The following is a 22,610-nucleotide window of genomic DNA, read 5'->3' on the forward strand; positions in this document are numbered from 1 at the left end:
TTAAAGTCTCAATTATTGGCAAAAACTTATTTAATCAAATGAAAGTTTCTAAACAAAATCAAAGTAAAGTCTCAATTTTATTTAAAAACCTCTTAACTCATATGATTAGCATGCATGTAGATTTAAAATCATTATTCTCTATTCGATTAAGAAGCAAAGGACATAGATAAACAAAAACCACAACAATAATCAAAATAACAAAACATATAAATTCATCTAACCTCAGAATCCATTTAAGAAATTACAGTGGAATCAACCCTTAAAAGCTTAGCCCTCCATGGCTTTGATGGAATACATGATGATATGAAAGAAAGAAAATAAAAGAAAGAATGAGAGATGTGGTGGAGACGGTATCTGCCAAAACCAGAGAGTTCTAAGTGTCTAAGCTGTGAGTTGTAAAATTGTCAGTTCCCCTTTTCTGCTCCCTTAAGTCTCTTTATATAGGCTTCCACTGGACTTTGGGCTTTATCTGTCAGTTGCTAAAATCTTTTATTTTTATTTAATTAATTAACAACTCAATTTCTGTCCAATTTCCAATTCTGCCCCTCTTATTTAAGCATTTTTACAAAATTGACCAGAATTTGACTGCTGACTTTGACCAGTTGACCAGAGTTGACCAGTTGACAAGTTTGACTGTCCAATAGCAGCCTGACACGTGGCGCAGAGTGTCTCTCTCCAGAACTAGGGTTTCACTCTCACACTCTTCTCCTTGGCTGCGCGGCTGACGGCGGCTGCTCCGGCTTCTTCTCCGGCGAGGTGGTGTTCGTTGTCGCAGCGGTGGCTGACGCGCTCGCGGGAAGAAGAACTCGCGGTGGTGGCGGTCGGAGGCGCGACGGAGCTGCGGAGAAGCTTCGCGGAGGTTGTTCGTGTGCGCTGCAGAGCTGCCATGGTGGTGCGCGATGGTGTTCATGGAGGTGGCGTGAAGCTGCGCAGATGCAGGTGTAAGCGCGGTGGCTGCGTGGACATTGTTGCAGAAGGTTGCGAGAATGGAGAGGATGGTTCGTGACGGCGGCGCGAAGGCGAGAAGATGGTGCTGTGTGCGGTGGTGCGCGAGGAAGTTTGACGGAACTGCGGAGAAGACGGAGGCGCGAATGGAGGAAGATGGTGGCGTTCTGCGCGAGTGGCCGCGGAAATGGAGCACGCGATTTGTGGTGGAACTCCGGCGAGTTGACGGTGGTGGCCGCGGGAGAAGATGGTGGCGCGAAGAAGACGGAGGCGCGATGGTGGTAGGTGCGCGAACTGTGGCGGCCGGAGATGGCGGCAGCGGCTGCCATGGTGATGGAAGGTGGTAGGGAAACTAGGGTTAGGGTTTTGGGAGATGAAGATGATGACGTGGCAGAATCTGATTGGTTAATTTGGTGAGGGTAGGATTATGACACGTGGCTTGTTCTGGTTGGCTAATTTTAAGAGGTGAGGATTGCCACATGGCATGATCTGGTTGAGTGGAGTTTAAGTGGTAGGAGGGGTGCAACTTAGTGAAAACTGGGGGTGCAGAAAGGTTTTTGTGGTCCACTTGAGCAAGGAGTGTGCAAATAAAAACTGGGGGTGCATTTAGCTCCTGATTTATTCTTTTTCAGAATTTCTTGATTTTGGACTTATTTTGTAACTTTGAATATTTTAAAATCACACTATTAATTGACCAAAAATAAATTCCAGCTGCATCAACAAACGTTAGAATATCCAATAATATTTTATGCAACTAAAATCAATTTTTACGCCACTTTTACCAAACTTACTCAATAAATCCAATAATCACAAATCCTAATTAAATCAATCTTTAAGCACAGAAAATTCAATTAAATCCCCAAATTTAAATATTAAATGAGGGCAAAAATTTGAACTCATCATTATGATTGATGATTTTGCAATTGCGGAAGGAGTCATTGAAATTTTCTTGAGCGTCGCGATCACTAATCCAGCCATCAATATCTGGATCTCGTTGCTTGGTTGCCATGCGCTTGACACGCTTGCGAGAGGAAGAGGAGGATGCCATGGCGGAGTGGTGTAGGGTGCTGGGTGACGGCGGAGCAGAGGTGGAAATGGAAAGGGGAAACCTAGGGTTTTTGAGAGATTAGGAAGTACCAGGGTCTGGAGCAGAGATTAAGACTGCTATTAAGAGCAGGGATGTACTTACCTAATGGATTAGCGGGCTCCTTTAGAGAAATTAAGTAGCAATTATGTGATGCAGAACTTAACACAGACTAGGCTTCAGATAGAACACGATAATGGATGAAGGCCAAGGTTAGGCAAGCAGCTACACAGTTTGAACACAGTAGGCATACAAGTAGATGCAGAAACCAGAAAAAAAAGAATGCTAAACATGTATGAAGTATGCATGTAACTTGAAATTGAACCTAATGGTTTAGATAGGAGGAGTGTGACAGACAACACACATACAGCAAAAACACAAAATGGCACACACACACAAAACAGTAGTTAGGTAAGCATAGTTAATGAGAGCAAGTGATGTCCAAAATACCCAATTCATTTCGAAGAATGTAAAACCTATCTCTGTCCAGAGGTTTAGTAAAGATGTCTGCTAGTTGATGTTGTGTGTCAATGTACTCAACCTTGCACTCTCCCTTGGACACATGATCTCTGATAAAGTGGTGCCAGATTTCAATATGCTTGGTCTTAGAGTGCAGTACTGGATTTTTTGTAAGATTAATTGCACTGGTGTTGTCACATTTTAAAGGAATGTGATCAAGGTGGATGCCATAATCATCAAGTTGGTTCCTAATCTAGATAGATTGGGCACAGCAGCTGCCAGCAGCTATATACTCTGCTTCAGTAGTGGACAGAGCAACACAGGCCTGTTTTTTTGAGTGCCAAGAGATTAGAGAACCACCTAAGAGATGGCAGGTTCCCCTAGTGCTCTTCTTGTCAGTTTTGCAACCACCAAAATCTGAATCGTTGTACCCTACTAAGGAGATATTTGAGCCATGAGGATACCACAGACCTAAATTTCTAGTGCCTTTAAGGTATTTAAAGATGTGTTTAACAACAGTTAGGTGAGATTCTTTGGGACAGGACTGGAATCTGGCGCATACACACACACTGTGCATAATATCTGGACGGCTAGCTGTGAGATAGAGAAGTGATCCTATCATTCCACGATATTTAGTCTGATCCACTGCAGGCCCTGTTTCATCAATGTCTAGATAACAATTTGTAGCCATAGGAGTTGATGATTCCTTGCAAGCTTCCATGTGAAATTTTTTCAGTAGCTCAGTGTAGTATTTAGATTGATGGATAAAGAGTCCATGCTGTCCTTGCTTAATTTGGAGCCCTAAAAAGAAGTGCAGCTCCCCCATCATGGACATTTCAAACTCATCTTGCATGTTTTGGGAGAATTCTTTGCATAGAAGAGAATTTGTTGAACCAAAAATGATGTCATCCACATAGATTTGTACAAATAGTAGATCATTTTTAGCTTTCTTGATGAAGAGTGTAGAGTTCACCTGCCCTCTTCGAAAACCATTTTGAATCAAGAATTCACTTAGCCTTTCATACCATGAGTGAGGAGCTTGCTTAAGTCCATAGAGTGCCTTTTTTAGCTTATATACATGATCTGGAAACTCATAGTCTGTGAATCCAGGGGGTTGTGCCACATAGACTTCTTCCTTAATAAAGCCATTTAGGAAAGCGCTCTTCACATCCATTTGGAAGAGCTTGAATTGTAGTAAGGAGGAAATGGCAAGGAGGATTCGGATGGCCTCAAGTCATGCTACAGGAGCATAGTTAATGTTCGCTTGTTATAGACTCGATAGGCTTTACTAGAGGAGGAGTAACCTAAGAAGATGCCTTCATCAGCCTTAGGATCAAACTTGCCAAGATTGGATTTACCATTATTTAGTATGAAACACTTGCAACCAAAGGCTTTGAAATAAGATATATTAGGTTTTCTACCTTTGAAGATCTCATAGGGTGTAAGTTTCAAAACAGGTCTGATTAAAACTCTGTTCAGCACGTGGCAAGCTATACTTACAGCATCTGCCCAAAAGTATTTTGGTAAAGAGTTGTCATTGAGCATTGTCCTTGCCAACTCTTCCAAAGATCGATTTTTTCTCTCAACCACACCATTTTGTTGTGGCGTTCTAGGGGCTGAGAAACTATGTGAGATACCATGATGTTCACAAAACTTTTCAAAAGATTCATTTTGAAACTCACCCCCATGATCACTTCGAATAGATTTGATTTTCAAATCTTTCTCATTTTCAACAATTTTGGCAAATTTCCTAAAAACTGAGAAGGTGTCACTCTTAGATGAGATAAAGAAGGTACAAGTAAAGCGAGAATAGTCATCCACATGAACAAGTGCATAATAATTTCCTCCTAAGCTTCTGGTTCTAGAAGGTCCAAACAGGTCCATATGTATCAGTTCTAATGGATTAGAGGTGGAGATATGTTGTATTGACTTAAAGGATGTCTTTACTTGTTTACCTTTTTGGCATGCGTCACACAACTTGTCTGACTTGAACTTTATATCAGGCAACCTAGTGACTAACTTCTTTGACACAAGCTTATTTAGGTGACCCATATGTATGTGTGCAAGTCTTTTATGCCAAATCCAAGGTTCATCATTTTTAGCAAAAAGGCAAGCAATTGAATCAAAAAAAGTGTTTTCAAAGTCCACCATGTATATGTTCTTAATCCTTTTTCCTACAAAAACCAGTTCATTTGTGGATGCATGACAGATTAAACAATGATGGGCTTCAAAGGTTACTTTCAGATTCTTATCACACAGTTGGCTAATGCTAAGTAAATTATGCTTGAGTCCATCCACCAACAAAACATCCTCAATTTCCACAGCTGATGATGACTTTACCTTACTAGATACAAGAATCTTACCTCTGTTGTTGTCACCCTAAGTGACATGTCCACTTACTTTGTGTGAAATTTTGCTGAATTTCGAGCTGTCACCTATCATGTGTCTAGAGCAACCATTGTCCAGATACCACATTGACTCCTTAGCTTTAGCATTGTCCTGCAAAACAGATTATTTTGATGAAGCAGGTACCCAAACAAACTTGGGTCCTCTTGTGTTAGACTGTGTTGCAGTTCTTTTGGGCACCCATTTGAATTTTCCTCTAGGAACCCCACTGCTTTTAAAGTAGCAGGAAGTAGAAAAGTGACCAGGTTCAGAACAATAGGTGCAGATAATGGAGGATGGCTTACTGATGTCGAGAAAATTCTTGCACGATAATCGATTAGGGTTGCCACTATAACCAATTCCCTCTTTATTCAGCACACTCCTTTGGGATCCTAAAACAGCATCTAGGTTGGGACTTTCTTGCAGTGCAATATTTCAATTAGAAAACTTAAAATGTTATCAAATTTAATAAAAAATAATAATCTTTTCTATTCTTAATTTAAAATGCTTTTTTAAGTATGTATTTATAGTTGAATATTTCTCAATGTTTCTATATATTTATATTTTTTATTTTTTAGACAATGATAATTTTAATAATATTTCATTATCTTATTTTTTTTATGATATTATATAATCATGAAACTAAAAAAAATTATCAAAACAATTAAAAAATGTACTTTTTCTTTACTTTGAATTTCAAAAACTTTGAAAATACTTCTATATTTTTTAATTTTTTCTCATTTTTTAAGATAATTCTATTATGAGATTTTTAAATTTTCTATTTTTTGAATATTTCTCCTTTGAGATTTTTAGAAAACTTGATGTTATTAATATTTTTCTTATCTTCTTTCTATATCACAGGATTTCAATTAAAACAATTTAAATTTTTATCCAATAAAATAAAAAAAGTAACTTTTTTATTTTTCTTTTTTAGTTTAAAATATTTTAAAAATATTTCTCTATTTTGAACTATTTCTCATTTTTGAAATATAATTATACTATAAGCTTTTTAGTTAATTCTATTTTTAAAATTTTAGAAAGTGATACTTTAGTAATAATTTATTAACTTTTTTTTCTATAGCAAGGGATTTCGATTAAAAATCATTTAAAACTTATCAAATTATGTTTTTAAGATAAAAGATTTTTTTTTCTTTCAAGATATAACAAGTTATTCTTTTAAAGATGTAAAAAGATAAAAGGTATAACTAGAACATAAAATTCAATCAATGTAATGCAATAACGTCAAGTAATAAACATTGAAAACTTAAATTAAATGATTCATCCAATTTGGTATTTTTTATTTTACTTTATGAATAAGTTTTATATGCTATGATTACCACAACCATTATTATAATAATATTTTATTCTATCATATTTTCTTAATTATCAATAAAATTACAAATTATTCTCAAGTAATAAAAAAAAATATTTAAATGAAATGATATACCACTTTGTCCTTCTTTTTTAACAGTTGAAAAGAATGTGGTATAATTTAACTTCCCACAATTGAAGTACAATTAGGTTAAAAAATTATTGACGTAGCCTAACAATGAACAAATCAAATATAGCATTTTAAAAACTAATTTATAAGCTTAACCACCTCTACAGTAATTTCTTTTAAATAATTGGTCAGTCATAAGTAATTAGGACTTTCTTGCAGTGCAATATTTCAATTAGAAAACTTAAAATGTTATCAAATTTAATAAAAAATAATAATCTTTTCTATTCTTAATTTAAAATGCTTTTTTAAATATGTATTTATAGTTGAATATTTCTCAATGTTTCTATATATTTATATTTTTTATTTTTTAGACAATGATAATTTTACTAATATTTCATTATCTTATTTTTTTTATGATAATATATAATCATGAAACTAAAAAATTTTATCAAAACAATTAAAAAGGTACTTTTTCTTTACTTTGAATTTCAAAAACATTGAAAATACTTCTGTATTTTTTAATTTTTTCTCATTTTTTAATATAATTATATTATGAGATTTTTAAATTTTCTATTTTTTTAATATTTCTCCTTTGAGATTTTTAGAAAACTTGATGTTATTAATATTTTTTCTTATGTTATTTCTATATCACAGGATTTCAATTAAAACAATTTAAATTTTTATCCAATAAAATAAAAAAAGTAACTTTTTTATTTTTCTTTTTTAGTTTAAAATATTTTTAAAATATTTCTCTATTTTGAAATATTTCTCATTTTTGAAATATAATTATACTATAAGCTTTTTAGTTAATTCTTTAAAATTTTAGAAAGTGATACTTTAGTAATATTTTATTAACTTTTTTTTCTATAGCAAGGGATTTCGATTAAAAATCATTTAAAACTTATCAAATTATGTTTTTAGGATAAAAGATTTTATTTTTCTTTCAAGATATAACAAGTTATTCTTTTAAAGATGTAAAAAGATAAAAGGTATAACTAGAACATAAAATTCAATCAATGTAATGCAATAACGTCAAGTAATAAACATTGAAAAATTAAATTAAATGATTCATCCAATTTGGTATTTTTTATTTTACTTTATGAATAAGTTTTATATGCTATGATTACCACAACCATTATTATAATAATATTTTATTCTATCATATTTTCTTAATTATCAATAAAATTACAAATTATTCTCAAGTAATAAAAAATAAAAATTTAAATGAAATGATATACCACTTTGTTCTTCTTTTTTAACAGTTGAAAAGAATGTGGTATAATTTAACTTCCTACAATTGAAGTACAATTAGGTTAAAAAAAAATTATTGACGTAGCCTAACAATGAACAAATCAAATATAGCATTTTAAAAACTAATTTATAAGCTTAACCACCTCTACAGTAATTTCTTTTAAATAATTGGTCAGTCATATGTAATTAGGAATTTCTTGCAGTGCAATATTTCAATTAGAAAACTTAAAATGTTATCAAATTTAATAAAAAATAATAATCTTTTCTATTCTTAATTTAAAATGCTTTTTTAAATATGTATTTATAGTTGAATATTTCTCGATGTTTCTATATATTTATATTTTTTATTTTTTAGACAATGATAATTTTACTAATATTTCATTATCTTATTTTTTTATGATATTATATAGTCATGAAACTAAAAAAAATTATCAAAACAATTAAAAAAGGTACTTTTTCTTTACTTTGAATTTCAAAAACTTTGAAAATACTTTTGTATTTTTTAATTTTTTTTTCATTTTTTAATATAATTCTATTATGAGATTTTTAAATTTTCTATTTTTTTAATATTTCTCCCTTGAAATTTTTAGAAAATTTGATGTTATTAATATTTTTTCTTATCTTCTTTCTATATCACAACATTTCAATTAAAACAATTTAAATTTTTATCCAATAAAATAAAAAAAGTAACTTTTTTTATTTTATTTTTTAGTTTAAAATATTTTTAAAATATTTATCTATTTTGAAATATTTCTCATTTTTGAAATATAATTATACTATATTTCAATATTTCAATTATATTTTTGAAATATATTTCAATTATACTAAGTTATTAGGACTTTCTTGTAGTACAATATTTCAATTAGAAAACTTAAAATGTTATCAAATTTAATAAAAAATAATAATCTTTTCTATTTTAATTTAAAATACTTTTTTAAATATGTATTTATGGTTGAATATTTTTCAATGTTTCTATATATTTATATCTTTATTTTTTAGACAATGATAATTTTACTAATATTTCATTATCTTATTTTTTTTATTATATTATATTTCAATTATGAAACTAAAAAAATTTATCAAAATAATTATAAACGATACTTTTTCTTTATTTTAAATTTAAAATACTTTGAAAATATTTATTTATTTTTTAATTGTTTCTCATTTTTTAATCTAATTCTATTATAAGATTTTTAAATTTTTTATTTTTTTAATATTTCTTCTTTAAGATTTTTAGAAAACTTAATGTTATTAATATTTTTCTTATTTCACTACAAAAATTCTGATTTTTAGTTGGGGTTTATTAAGAGAGATTATTATAACCTCTGGTAATTTATATACACAAGAGATTTTTACAACCTCTGGGAAGTCTTAGGGATTTTTTAAACGAATCGCTGAAAATTTCTTCCCTCTTTCATGTCCTTTTTGCTAAACACTTTTCGGTACATTCTATTCTCCCAGATGATCTAACAGAGGGCATTTTTTTATATTCTGCTTTGTCTCTCGATTTCAGTAATCGTTTCTGTTTTTCTTTTAGCAATCGATTTCGTCTCTTCATCTCTGCTTCCAATTTCTCTGCTTTTCTCTTCTCCAATCGCTCAATCAGAACTTCAAATTGGTAATGGCTTCCGATTTTTCTTTCACTTTGTGCGTTGCTTTGGAGATTGCAGGTTCAATCCAATTTAATCGTGATTTCTTCAGATTTGTTCAGTTCATGTTGCTTCAAAGCTGTTTCTCGTGTGCGTTGTTAGGTTTGTGCAATGTTTCTCGTGTTGTGTTGCGTTTTGTTGTAGGCTAGGTTTACGTTTATGCATCTATCTGTGTTTAGAACAAAACTCATAAGGTGAAATTCTGTATTAATTTCAGAATGTAATTCCAATAGAAAAGCAGTTGAAATATTTCAGAGAATGCAAAACGAGGATGGAGGATGTGGTGGGTAAGCCAAGAATTGAAGATCATGTGAAGAAAGCTGCGTACTTCATCAGTGCCGGTACAAATGACTTCGTTCTTAATTATTTTTCTCTACCATTACGAAGAAAGAGCTACACTCTCCAAGCGTATCAAAACTTCTTAATCCAACGCATCACAGATTTTATACAGGTTAGTTCAATTTCTCCCATGATTTAACCTCCATCATTAATAGAACTGGAGACTTTTCTGGTTAATAGAGGTGGACTTGTAAAATTGAATTGCTCTCCATCAATCACCTGTTATTCTCCCTTTTTTTGGAAATGTTTGGTTGGCATCAAATGTCTTACACTTCCTCCATTCTACTGACAAATGATAAAGAGAGAAAAGAGAATGTTTTGGAAGTAAAAAGAAATGTCAAAATGGATTTATGTGAAAACTTAGAAAATTTTTGTTGCATGTAGAGAAAAGTATGCTGAAAATTCTAATATAAGTCTTAAAAGATGAAACTTACTATGTGCAAAAGACAAACTAAAAGTGTTTATTTTTTTTGTATCATGTCTTGATCTAACAGTGCTTTGAGATACTGATTGAGAAATTCACAGTTTATTTGGGGCAATTGAATAGGGATTTGGATATTTTAAGATGATGAAGGAAAGGGAATACTGAAGAAGCTACTTTTATGAAAGAAAATGACTGAGTAATAAGTAAAAGCAAAAGGGAAGATGTAGAAAGAGGAATAAAAAGAGAGTCAAACCTTTATTGTGATGGAAGATGAGAAATTCTGGGTACAATTGAAACAATTAAATACTCTACTTTTTTTTAAAGAAGTGTTGAAGTCTTAAGATGTTTCTTGTTTCTTCGTTTGGAGCTTTACACTCTCGGAATAATGATGTTCATTACTATGGAGAAAATTTCCTTACAATTTTTTTCTTTTTAGGTATTCCGTAGAGTCATCTAGTGAATTGTTTTATTATGTCTGTCAATTTCTGTTCTTTATATACTTCAGTTTGCACTGATGGAAAGTAGTAATAAATGAGGTGGGGGTTAAATACAAAGTCCGGAAGCCTAGTCTTGGATTGTTGTTGTTATAAAAAACAATTGGAGAGATGCATTTTTATCTTCCCCATCTGCAAGCCCAGGAGCTATATATTGTTTGATTTTAAAAATTGATTTGAGCGGTAATGGGTATGGATGTGCAGGCTCAAGGCTGGAAAGAAAAGTCAAAAACTTTGGAAGAAGTTCTGGAATCAACTTCTAAAATGGAACCAAAACTTATTGGCTATGATGAAACTCCCATTGATGTAACAGATACCAATATTGCCAAGAATATAATGGTAACTGCTGACTTGTAGAGCAAATCAAACCCGGAAATTCGACCTATCCAAGATACAGATGAAACCTATTGGCCAACTGCTTCAATCTTCTGCGAGGGAAAAGCTCAGTGAAATATTTGAAAACCATTGCAGCAATGAATCATTAGGGACAGGTGGTGTAAAATCATTGTATTCTCACCGAGTGTGTCTTGTTAATCCTAAATACTTTTTTATATTCTTTGCAAATAGGAACTGCGAGATCACGACTGTATGAATTGTGTGCTGCTTATTGCTGGAAACCTCCTTCATTTGAATGCTGCAAAGAAGAGGGACTAGATCACCTCAAACAGTGAGTGCCTTGTTATTTTTTTTTATTGACCTAGAAGTTTGTTTAGCCTGTGATGTAACTGGGATAGGAATAGGACATTACATGTTTAAAGGAAAAAGATTTTTTGACAAACATATTTTGACAATTTTAACAATGTTCACAAGCACTCAATTGGATCAATATTTTTTTTTTAGATAATTTATTATGATTTGGAAAGAGAAAAGAAAGGTTTGGTGAAGAGTTTTGATAGTATACTAAGGAATGACTGCTGTAATACCATAAATGTAGCACCCCATTTAATTAATAGCCGTAATTGAAGGAAATGTCACAACAAAATAGTATAGTAGCGTAGTCTTAGAGTTTCCACAAACCGCTTTACGATAAACCAAGGCATACAACGATATCAAACTAAACAGATACAAAAATTTAACTGAAATGAAATTGGAAGTTTAAAGGACAACCAATACATGGGCCGTGGCCCCAAAACAAAGCTCAGAATAGAAAATCCAGCCCAGATGGCTAAGCAGCGGAGTCACCGTTCCCTTGTTGACCGCGAGGACCTCACATATCTGCTCCCATCAATTAAATTGATGATCATCGCAAAAGAGAAGAGCCACATACAAGACAACCATACAACAAACAGGGTAAGATAGAGTAAAACAGTTCAACAAGTAGTTACATGTCAATACACAATCCAAGCATTTCATATATCATTCAAACATGTTCTAACATTTCAAATAATACACTAGACTCTGACTCGATTCATCCGGATACATATAGTCTGGTTGGATTCAGCGGATGCTTGCACTTGTGGTGGATACCTTTGCTCACCCCCGAGCTATGTGTTATAAATGTTACAATGAATCAATTCCCTCACGTACAATGTTAGCCTTTAAGGAGTTTTAGGCCTCCTGCTACTCTCACCACAAGAGTTAGTCCGCTCTAAGTGAGACTAACTGACTCCTTAGAGTGTTAGGATGCAACCTTACCTTGAATCCTTACCAGACCATATAGATGGGGCACCACCATTATCACCCACTAACAGGGGCCATGGAATTACGTCCCGACCACTGAATCGCGACCATGAAAGTCTCACCTAGAGGCTCCAAGGAATTACACAGTGACACATACCAATCATAATCAAACCAATACTATTTAACATGCACAGGTATATACAATTATGTATATACATCACGTCAATCTTCACAATTCCATTCTCACTTGTGTTTCATATTGAATCCATCCCACTCATCCTTCACTAATTATCAATGTAGGAGTGTATTCCCTACCAACACCATGCCACATTCATTGATCCACATTCACTCATATCTCTTGTCAAAGCCATACCAAACCCATAGTTTCAAATTCCATGAATCACCTCATACCATCAACATGCTCAACTCATATTAAAACTCATGAATCATATTTCCCTCTCCCTCATATAAGGTCACTCAATTCATACAGTTCATACCCAAGGTAAAGCATAAAAAGCCAAACAAACAATTAAGGCCCCAACAACATAAAAGGTACAGTTGCATAAAGAAATCTCGTGCCAGTCTCGCTCAAGCCATAAGATCTTGCTTAGGCGAGATTGTCATTAGGGAACCCTGCGAGGCCCGTGGATTATCACTTAAGCGAGCCACTACTCGCCTGGGTGAGCATGTCCCTCGCCCAAAAGAAAGGCTTCCTCACCTGAGCTACGCCTACAACACAAACCTCAAACCTCCACTCGTCCTCGCTTAGGCGAGCCTCTCTCGCCTGAGCGAGACGGTGCCTCGCTCAAACGAAAGCTCTCCGCCTGAGCGAGAGCTCGAGCGCGAGTCTGGGTCAGTCTCTACAAGTCTCGTCACTGATCACCCTGCATAGTCATCCAACCACACCCCAAACAGTAGTATACATGCATTTAACATTTCATAAAGGCACCATACTCATACAAAACATAAAACAGTGACAACCCATACAAGAAACAGACTTGAATGAAAATCCCTAACTTCCCTTACCTGGAATGAGCTACTTTTTTAATACCGAAGCTCTAACACTACACACGGAAACAGGACCAAAGATCGAACAATGTAGGTTGGGAGTACTTACGTGAGCCAAAACAGTCAAGTTGAGCGTGAGACTAGGCACACTATGGCACCCTAGCAAAGGCGGCAGCAGCACCTCAAAGAAAAGTGAAGGATTCGTTTTTACGAAAAGTGAGCACAAGTTAGGGTTTGGGCACTTTAGGTCAGAAATCGAATTGGCCCAAACCCCCTTAGGCCCATAAGATTAGACAACCTATAAAATAATGGGCAGAAACAATTAGGCCTTACAGTTTTCATATGTTTTTATTTTTTATTTTTTAGACAATGATAAATTTCCTAATATTTCATTATCTTATTTTTTTATTATATTATATTTCAATTATGAAGCTCAAAATATTTATCAAAACAATTAAAAAAGATACTTTTTTGTTTATTTTGAATTTAAAATACTTTGAAAATGCTTCTGTATTTTTTTTCTCATTTTTTAATATATTTCTATTATAAGATTTTTAAATTTTCTATTTTTTTAATATTTTTTCCTTAAGATTTTTAGAAAACTTGATGTTACTAATATTTTTTCTTATCTTCTTTGTATATCACAAGATTTCAATTTAAACAATTTAAATTTTTATCCAATAAAATAAAAAAGTAACTTTTTTATTTTTATTTTTTAGTTTAAAATATTTTTAAAATATTTATCTATTTTTAAATATTATTTAATTGTATTTTTTAAATTTTAGAAAATGATACTTTAGAAATATTTTATTAACTTTTTTTTTCTATAGTACAAGATTTCAATTAAAAATCATTTAAAACTTATCAAATTATGTTTTTAAGATAAAAGATTTTCTTTTTCTTTCAAAATATAACAAGTTATTCTTTTAAAGATGTAAAAAGATAAAAGATATGACTAGAACATTAAATTCAATTAATGTAATACAATAACGTCAAGTAATAAACATTGAAAAATTATATTAAATGATACATGCAAGGTGGTATTTTTTATTTTATTTTATGAATAAGTTTTATATATTATGATTACCACAACCATTATTATAATAATATTTTATTGTATAATATTTACTTAATTATCAATAAAATTACAAATTATTTTCAAGTAATAAAAAATAAAAATTTAACTGAAATTATACACCACTTTGTTCTTCTTTTTTAACAATTGAAAAGAATGTGTTATAATCTAACTTACCACAATTGAAGTACAATTAGGTTAAAAAATTATTGACGTAGCCTAACAATGAACAAATCAAATATAGCATTTTAAAAACTAATATATACGCTTAACCACCTCTACAGTAATTTCTTTTAAATGTTGTCAGTCATAAGAAATTAGGACTTTCTTGTAGTACAATATTTCAATTAGAAAACTTAAAATGTTATCAAATTTAATAAAAAATAATAATCTTTTCTATATTTAATTTAAAATGCTCTTTTAAATATGTATTTATGGTTGAATATTTCTCAATGTTTCTATATATTTATATTTTTATTTTTTAGACAATGATAATTTTACTAATATTTCATTATGTGATTTCTTTTTATTATATTATATTTCAATTATGAAACTAAAAAAATTTATCAAAACAATTAAAAAAGACTCTTTTTCTTTATTTTGAATTTAAAATACATTGAAAATGCTTCTGTATTTTTTAATTTTTTCTCATTTTTTAATATAATTCTATTATAAGATTTTTAAATTTTCTATTTTTCTAATATTTCTCCCTTAAGTTTTTTAGAAAACTTGGTGTTATTAATATTTTTTCTTATCTTCTTTCTATATCACAATATTTCAATTAAAACAATTTAAATTTTTATCCAATAAAATAAAAAAAAGTAACTTTCTTATTTTTATTTGTTAGTTTAAAATATTTTTCAAATATTTATCTATTTTTAAATATTTTTCGTTTTTGAAATATAATTATACTATAAGCTTTTTAGTTAATTATATTTTTTAAATTTTAGAAAATGATACTTTAGTAATATTTTATTATCTTTTTTTTTCTATAGCACAAGATTTCAATTAAAAATCATTTAAAACTTATCAAATTATGTTTTTAAGATAAAAGATTTTCTTTTTCTTTCAAGATATAACAAGTTATTCTTTTAAAGATGTAAAAAGATAAAAGATATAACTAGAACATTAAATTCAATCAATGTAATGCAATAACGTCAAGTAATAAACATTGAAAACTTAAATTAAATGATACATCCAATTTGGTATTTTTTATTTTATTTTATGAATAAGTTTTATATATTATGATTACCACAACCATTATTATAATAATATTTTATTCTATAATATTTTCTTAATTATCCATAATATTACAAATTATTTTCAAGTAATAAAAAATAAAAATTTAAATTAAATGATACACCACTTTGTTCTTCTTTTTTAAAAATTGAAAAGAATGTGTTATAATCTAACTTACCACAATTGAAGTACAATTATGTTAAAAAATTATTGACGTAGCGTAATAATGAACAAATCAAATATAACATTTTAAAAACTAATATATACGCTTAACCACCTCTACAGTAATTTCTTTTAAATAGTTGGTCAGTCATAAGTAATTACGACTTTCTTGTAGTACAGTATTTCAATTAGAAAACTTAAAATGTTATCAAATTTAATAAAAAATAATAATCTTTTATATTTTTAATTTAACATGCTTTTTTAAATATGTATTTATGGTTGAATATTTCTCAATGTTTCTATATATTTATATTTTTTATTTTTTAGACAATGATAATTTTACTAATATTTCATTATCTTATTTTTTTTATTATATTATATTTCAATTATGAAACTAAAAAAATTTATCAAAACAATTAAAAAAGATAATTTTTCTTTATTTTGAATTTAAAATACTTTGAAATTGGTTCTGTATTTTTTTAATTTTTTCTCATTTTTTAATATAATTCTATTATAAGATTTTTAAATTTTCTATTTTTTTAATATTTATCCCTAAAGATTTTTATAAAACTTGATGTTATTAATATTTTTTCTTATCTTCTTTCTATATCACAAGATTTCAATTAAAACAATTTAAATTTTTATCAAATTGTGTTTTTAAGATAAAAGATTTTCTTTTTCTTTCAAGATATAACAAGTTATTCTTTTAAATATGTAAAAAGATAAAAGATATAACTAGAACATAAAATTCAATCAATGTAATGCAATAACGTCAAGTAATAAACATTGAAAAATTAAATTAAATGATACATCCAATTTGATATTTTTTATTTTATTTTATGAATAAGTTTTATATATTATGATTGCCACAACCATTATTATAATAATATTTTATTTTATAATATTTTCTTAATTATCAATAAAATTACAAATTATTTTCAAGTAATAAAAAATAAAAATTTAAATGAAATGATACAGCACTTTGTTCTTCTTTTTTAACAATTGAAAAGAATGTGTTATAATCTAACTTACCACAATTGAAGTACATTCTATTACATATTAAAAAAAGAAGATACCACCAATTACTACATTACCCATTTTCTTTTATTGACAAGTGTCTTTTTTCATAAAATTTAGTTTTTTCGTCATTTTAAAACTGTGTAATAAAAGGATCCTGGTTCAAATCCTACGAAAACCAATTTGTTTTCTTTTTTTCATTTATTTATGATTTCAACTATAAGTTATATTATTATTTGTAATATTTTTATAAGTATTATTATTTGTAATTATTTATAATATTATTATTGTAAATATTAATTGTAGTGATAGTAAAAAATTATAACCAATATTAATATAATAATAATAATTATTATTATTATTATTATATGTTACTATTATATATTTTTATTGGTATTATTAACATTATTATTATATATTATTATTATTAATAAAAAAGTAATTAGAAAAATTATTAAACTATAATATACGAAAATTAATACTTAAATTAGTAGTGAAATTATTAATATTACTATTAGTATTATTATTATTATTATATTTTGCTATTATAAAAATTATTAACATTATTAGTAATAGTAAAATTATTGTTGTTATTATTATTATTAGTATTATCAACAATATTAACATATAATATATTAATATTATGATTATATATGATTGTTGTTATTATTAAATTTATTGATAATATTAGTAGTAGTAAAAATATTAGTATAGTATTACTTATAATATCAATATATAATATATTAATCATTTTATATATTATGAAAAAAAACTAGAAATATTTATTATTACTAATAATATTATTCTTATGAGTTTTAATGATATTATTATTAATAAAATTATCAATATTATTACTATTATTTCAATTTTGACATAAGATTATACTCTAATTACTTACATTTTTATTATTTGGATTGTAGTATTTAGATACACATTTTACTTTTATATACTACAAGATTATATTTTAATTACCTGCATTTTTATTTGCTCTGTTGTTGGTTTGTCTTTACATTTGACTAATTAGTTGAATCCAAAAAAGTAGTTACTAAAATTAGTAAAATAATAAAACTAAAATGTAGTTTTTTAATTATAAATAATCATTTAAATTTAAAAAATAATAATTAGTATTAGTATTAATATTAATATAATAATAATAATTATTATTATTATTTGTATTTTTATTTTAAATAATATTAGTGTTATTATGATTATATTAATATCAATCTTAGTGTTATTATTTGAATCGTAGTATTTAGATACACATTTTACTTTTATCTACTACGGATTATATATTAATTTCTTGCATTTTTATTTGTTTTGTTGTTGATTTATCTTTACATCAAAGTAATAAACTGTACCACACCTAGCCTGACTCGAACAAATAAGTAAACAATGCATGTACCAAGGCAGCCAAGCATTCAGCCTAGGACGAGTCAACCTAACTTGTATCGTTTCTAACCTACACACATCGTCAAGGTAGGTAGCCGGTATAGGCCGGCTACTCCAGCAAACCCGGTAAGATTAAAGCCCAGGCCGACAACTCCAACAAACTTAGTGAAATAGAAGCCCCCGCGTTCAATAGGTTTTAAGGGCTTGGGTTAGGGCCCAGGCCCACTCATAGCCCAAGCTAGAGCCCAAGTCAAGGTCGGGCCCATGAGATAATCAGACATCATTAATGCTCTATAAATACGCGTGGACCCCAGTAATTAAAGGTACGCATTCATTAATCACTGATTTGACTCTCTGAGAGCTTTGACTTACTTGAGCTTCGGAGACTCTTTTGCAGGTAACCCCTCCTCGGTTCAAGTTGACATGTATCAACCGGGGAGAGGCCAACTAAAGAGATAGCGGACTACATGGTAAGGTGACACTTGTGCCTGACTCATCTTATTTGTTCTATGCAGGAACAATTGGCACCCACCGTGGGGCACGAGACGAACACCTTTAGTATCCGTTTCTCTCTGAAGATGGTTTCCACCCATAGCAGAGCTGGAGTGAACAAGCAAGCGAATACTGGTCCCTCTGGACCTTCTAGCATCACCCCTGATCTGGCTGCCATCCTAGATGGCCAAGCAAAGGTGCAACAGGAACTCCCGGATTTGAAGAAACGCAGCGCGGATGAAATTGAGGCATTAAGGCAAGAGAACTCTCGCCTAAGGCGAAGGATCGAGGCTGATCCCAATCTGAAGGGAAAAGCCAAAGAAAATTCTGAAGCTGTGAAGTCTCTGGCTTTCCAGCCCACAGAGGAAGAAAATGAATACAATCCCACCCCTCACACCTTCACCACCACCCAACAAACACCCGTTCCCTCTACCCATCCCCATCACCTTCCATCTGGTCAACCGGGGCTTACCGCACCCCCAACCCTCGCCGCTACCCTCCCTACCACCCAGATCCCTACAACATACTCACCACCCTACACACCACACATATTCCACCCTATAACCCATAATACCTTCTGACAACCCACATTCCCCCTCACAACATCACCTCTACCTTTCCCGCTATGATCAACCACCCCGTTCCACCTCACCTGCTCCCTCCTCACCAGCCCAGACACCGTTACCCATTCACGGACTTTATCGCCAACACCCCACTTCCAGCCTAGTGGGAACCTTTCACTCTGGATCGCTATACTGGCGAAACCGACCCTGACGAACACCTTAAAGTCTACATCACCCATGTCGCCCTATACACATCTCAAGACGTAGTCTTTTGCAAAGCTTTCCCCACCACCCTTAAGGGCCCTGCCCTAGAATGGTTCAAAACCCTTCCGCCAGTTTCGACGTCCTCTCCCACATGTTCTCCACCCATTTCGCCGGCAGCCGCCCACATCAAACTACCACCATATCCCTCCTAGGCATCAAACAGGAACAAAATGAACCACTCAGAGCGTTCATAGATCGTTTCAGTAAGGCAACACTTCGCACACCACACCTCAATCAAGAAATGATCCTCCAGTGCATGGCCCTTACCCTACAACCCGGCCCCTTCGCCAACAACGTCTATCTCCACCCATCTGCCTCCATGCACGAGCTCAAGTTGCGTGCAGCTGACTATGTCCGCATGGAGGAAATGCAAATCCTACACACCAAATTCTGCAACGACTATGCAGCCACCCCCGCCAACCCCACCCCACATCATACCCCACATCCTAACCCACGTCCTGATACCCGCTCACGTGAACCCCGCCAACCTCGCTTCACCAGGTATGCCCCCCTTACAGTAGCCCACTCCCGCATCCTTGACGAAGCCCTCCAAGCTGATCTAATCCCTCCTCCACGCAAGACAACTACACCCCCCAACGCCGACATGACCAAATACTGCCGTTACCACCGCAACCATGGCCACACTACAAAAGAATGCAAAGCATTCCAGGATAAAATAGAAGAACTGGTCTGTGCTGGCCACTTTCGTCACCCCCCTCGACCCGACCACAGACGTCCACCACATGACTCCCATCACAACAGACACCCCACCCAACCCAACAATCAAGAGCCAGAGCCCGCCCGCACCGACATCACCCCTGCCGACCCCCCTTACGAGGCACCATTAACACCATCTCTGGTGGCTTCGCAAGCGGAGGCTCCACCTCGTCTGCCAGAAAAAGACACCTCCGCCATATACAATCCATCAACCACATCACCCACTCCCACCACAAGCGCCATATGCCTCCTATCGTATTCACAGATGATGACTTCCACGGCCTCGACCACCAACAAGATGACCCCATGGTCATCACTGTTGAAATCGAAAATTACGCTGTTAAGAAAGTCCTAGTTGATCAGGGCAGCTCTGTTGATATCCTCTACTGGGCCACTTTTCAAAAACTCCAACTCCCTAACACCACCATGGTCCCATTTGACGAGCCAATATATGGCTTTTCTGGCGAACAGGTATCCACCCGGGGCTACATTGACCTCCACACCGTCTTTCGGGATGGAACCCAGACCAAAACCATCCCAATCCACTTCCTTATCGTCGACGCGTCAACACCCTACAACATCCTCCTGGGTCGTCCTTCCCTCAACACCCTTGGCGCAGTCGTCTCCACCCCTCACTTGGCCATGAATTTCCCTGCCCCATCCGGCGATATCCTGACCATACACTGCGACCAGCGCTTGGCACGCGAATGCTACATGGCCAGCTTGCGACCACAACTCCCAACCCAACAAACCAACCATATTGAACGACCCCCTGGTTCCAGCATAGCCCTATCAGGCGAGGACCTTGACCCTAGAATAGGCCGGGATGTCCGCCTCAAACCAGTTGAGGACACCTCTCCTCTAGAACTTCCCAATGGTCACTCTATTAACCTAGACACCGGTTTAAACTCTGACGAACGTGCCACCATCACACCTATCCTTATCAACAACACAGATCTTTTCGCTTGGTCGGCAGCCGACCTCCCTGGAGTGGACCCCCAAGTGGCATCCCACAAACTATCCATTTATAAAGAAGCTCGCTATGTATCCCAGAAAAAACGCAAGCTTGGTGAAGAGCGTCGGCAAGCAGCCAAGGTCGAAGCCGACAAGCTACTGAGCGCAGGATTTATAGAAGAAGCTCAATACACCACTTGGCTTTCTAACGTTGTCTTGGTGAAGAAAACCAATGGCAAATGGCGGATGTGCGTAGATTACACGGACTTGAACAAGGCTTGCCCTCGCGACACCTACCCCTTACCCAACATTGATCGACTTGCGGACGGCGCGGCAGGAAACAAGGTGCTTAGTTTTTTGGATGCGTATTCAGGGTATAACCAAATTCCCATGGCCACAGCAGATATGCACAAAATCGCCTTCATCACGGACGATGCCAACTACTTCTATAGAGTCATGCCCTTTGGCCTCAAAAATGCTGGGGCAACTTACCAACGGCTAATGGACAAGGTGTTCAACCACCTAACAGGGCACTGTGTCGAAGTATACGTCGACGATATGGTTGTCAAGTCCCCAAGTCATCACCAACACGCTGAAGACCTGTCAGCAGTGTTCTCCGCGCTGCGCCAATATAACCTTCGCCTCAATCCCGACAAATGCATATTCGGCGTTGACCGGGGTAAATTCCTTGGTTTTATGTTAACCCAACGCGGCATAGAAGCCAACCCTGAAAAATGCAAAGCTATCATCGAAATGCGCAGCCCCACTACTGTCAAGGAGGTCCAACGTCTCATTGGCCGTCTCACAACCATCTCTCGTTTCCTACCCAAACTAGCCAAACAAACCCAACCCATAATCCAACTCCTAAAGAAATCCACCCGGTTCAGGTGGACTGATGATTGTGAACAAATCTTCCAAAAACTAAAAACAACCCTAACCTCCCCACCTATCCTCTACAAGCCGGACACCAGTCAACCCCTGCTGGTATACATCACAGCCACCGACTATACCATCAGCGCCGCGCTTGTTCAAGAAATAGAAGGCACACAACATCCTGTGTATTTCGTGAGCAGAGCATTGCAAGATCCCGAGACCAGATATCAAATGGTAGAAAAACTGGCCCTATCCTTGGTCCACGCGGCGCGCCGCCTCCTCCCATATTTCCAAAACCACACCTAACCGTTAAGACCGACTACCCAATCCAAAAAATATTACAAAAACCGGATCTAGCCGGACGCATGTCATCATGGGCCGTGGAACTGTCAGAATTCGACATCCGCTATGAACCCCACGACCCCATCAAAGCCCAGTGTCTTTTAGACTTCGTCAACGACCTACAACAAACACCCATAGAGGACCAGTGGACACTTCACGTAGATGGTTCCTCTAATCCAAGGGGTGCCGGCGCCGACATCGTCTTAGAAGGCACCAACGACATCCTCATCGAAAAATCACTTCATTTTGCTTTCAAAACGTCAAATAACCAAGCCGAATACGAAGCCATCCTCGCCGACCTTTCCCTAGCCCGCGAAGTAGGTGTCAAGAAGTTAACGTGCAAAACCGACTCCAAACTCACTGTAGGTCATCTAAATGACAAATTTCAGATCAAAGACCCCATCCTTCTACAATATTACCATTT

The 22,610-nt window shown here is 33.6% G+C and overlaps 1 pseudogene; it reads left to right on the forward strand.

Annotated features, from left to right (window-relative positions):
• The first annotated feature begins 8,919 nt into the window (after window positions 1–8,919).
• Window positions 8,920–11,288, forward strand: LOC114162514 (annotated as a pseudogene).
• The last annotated feature ends 11,322 nt before the right edge of the window (window positions 11,289–22,610 follow it).

The sequence above is a fragment of the Vigna unguiculata genome, chromosome 9 (genome assembly GCF_004118075.2).
Source record: "Vigna unguiculata cultivar IT97K-499-35 chromosome 9, ASM411807v1, whole genome shotgun sequence".
Classification (NCBI taxonomy): domain Eukaryota; kingdom Viridiplantae; phylum Streptophyta; class Magnoliopsida; order Fabales; family Fabaceae; genus Vigna; species Vigna unguiculata.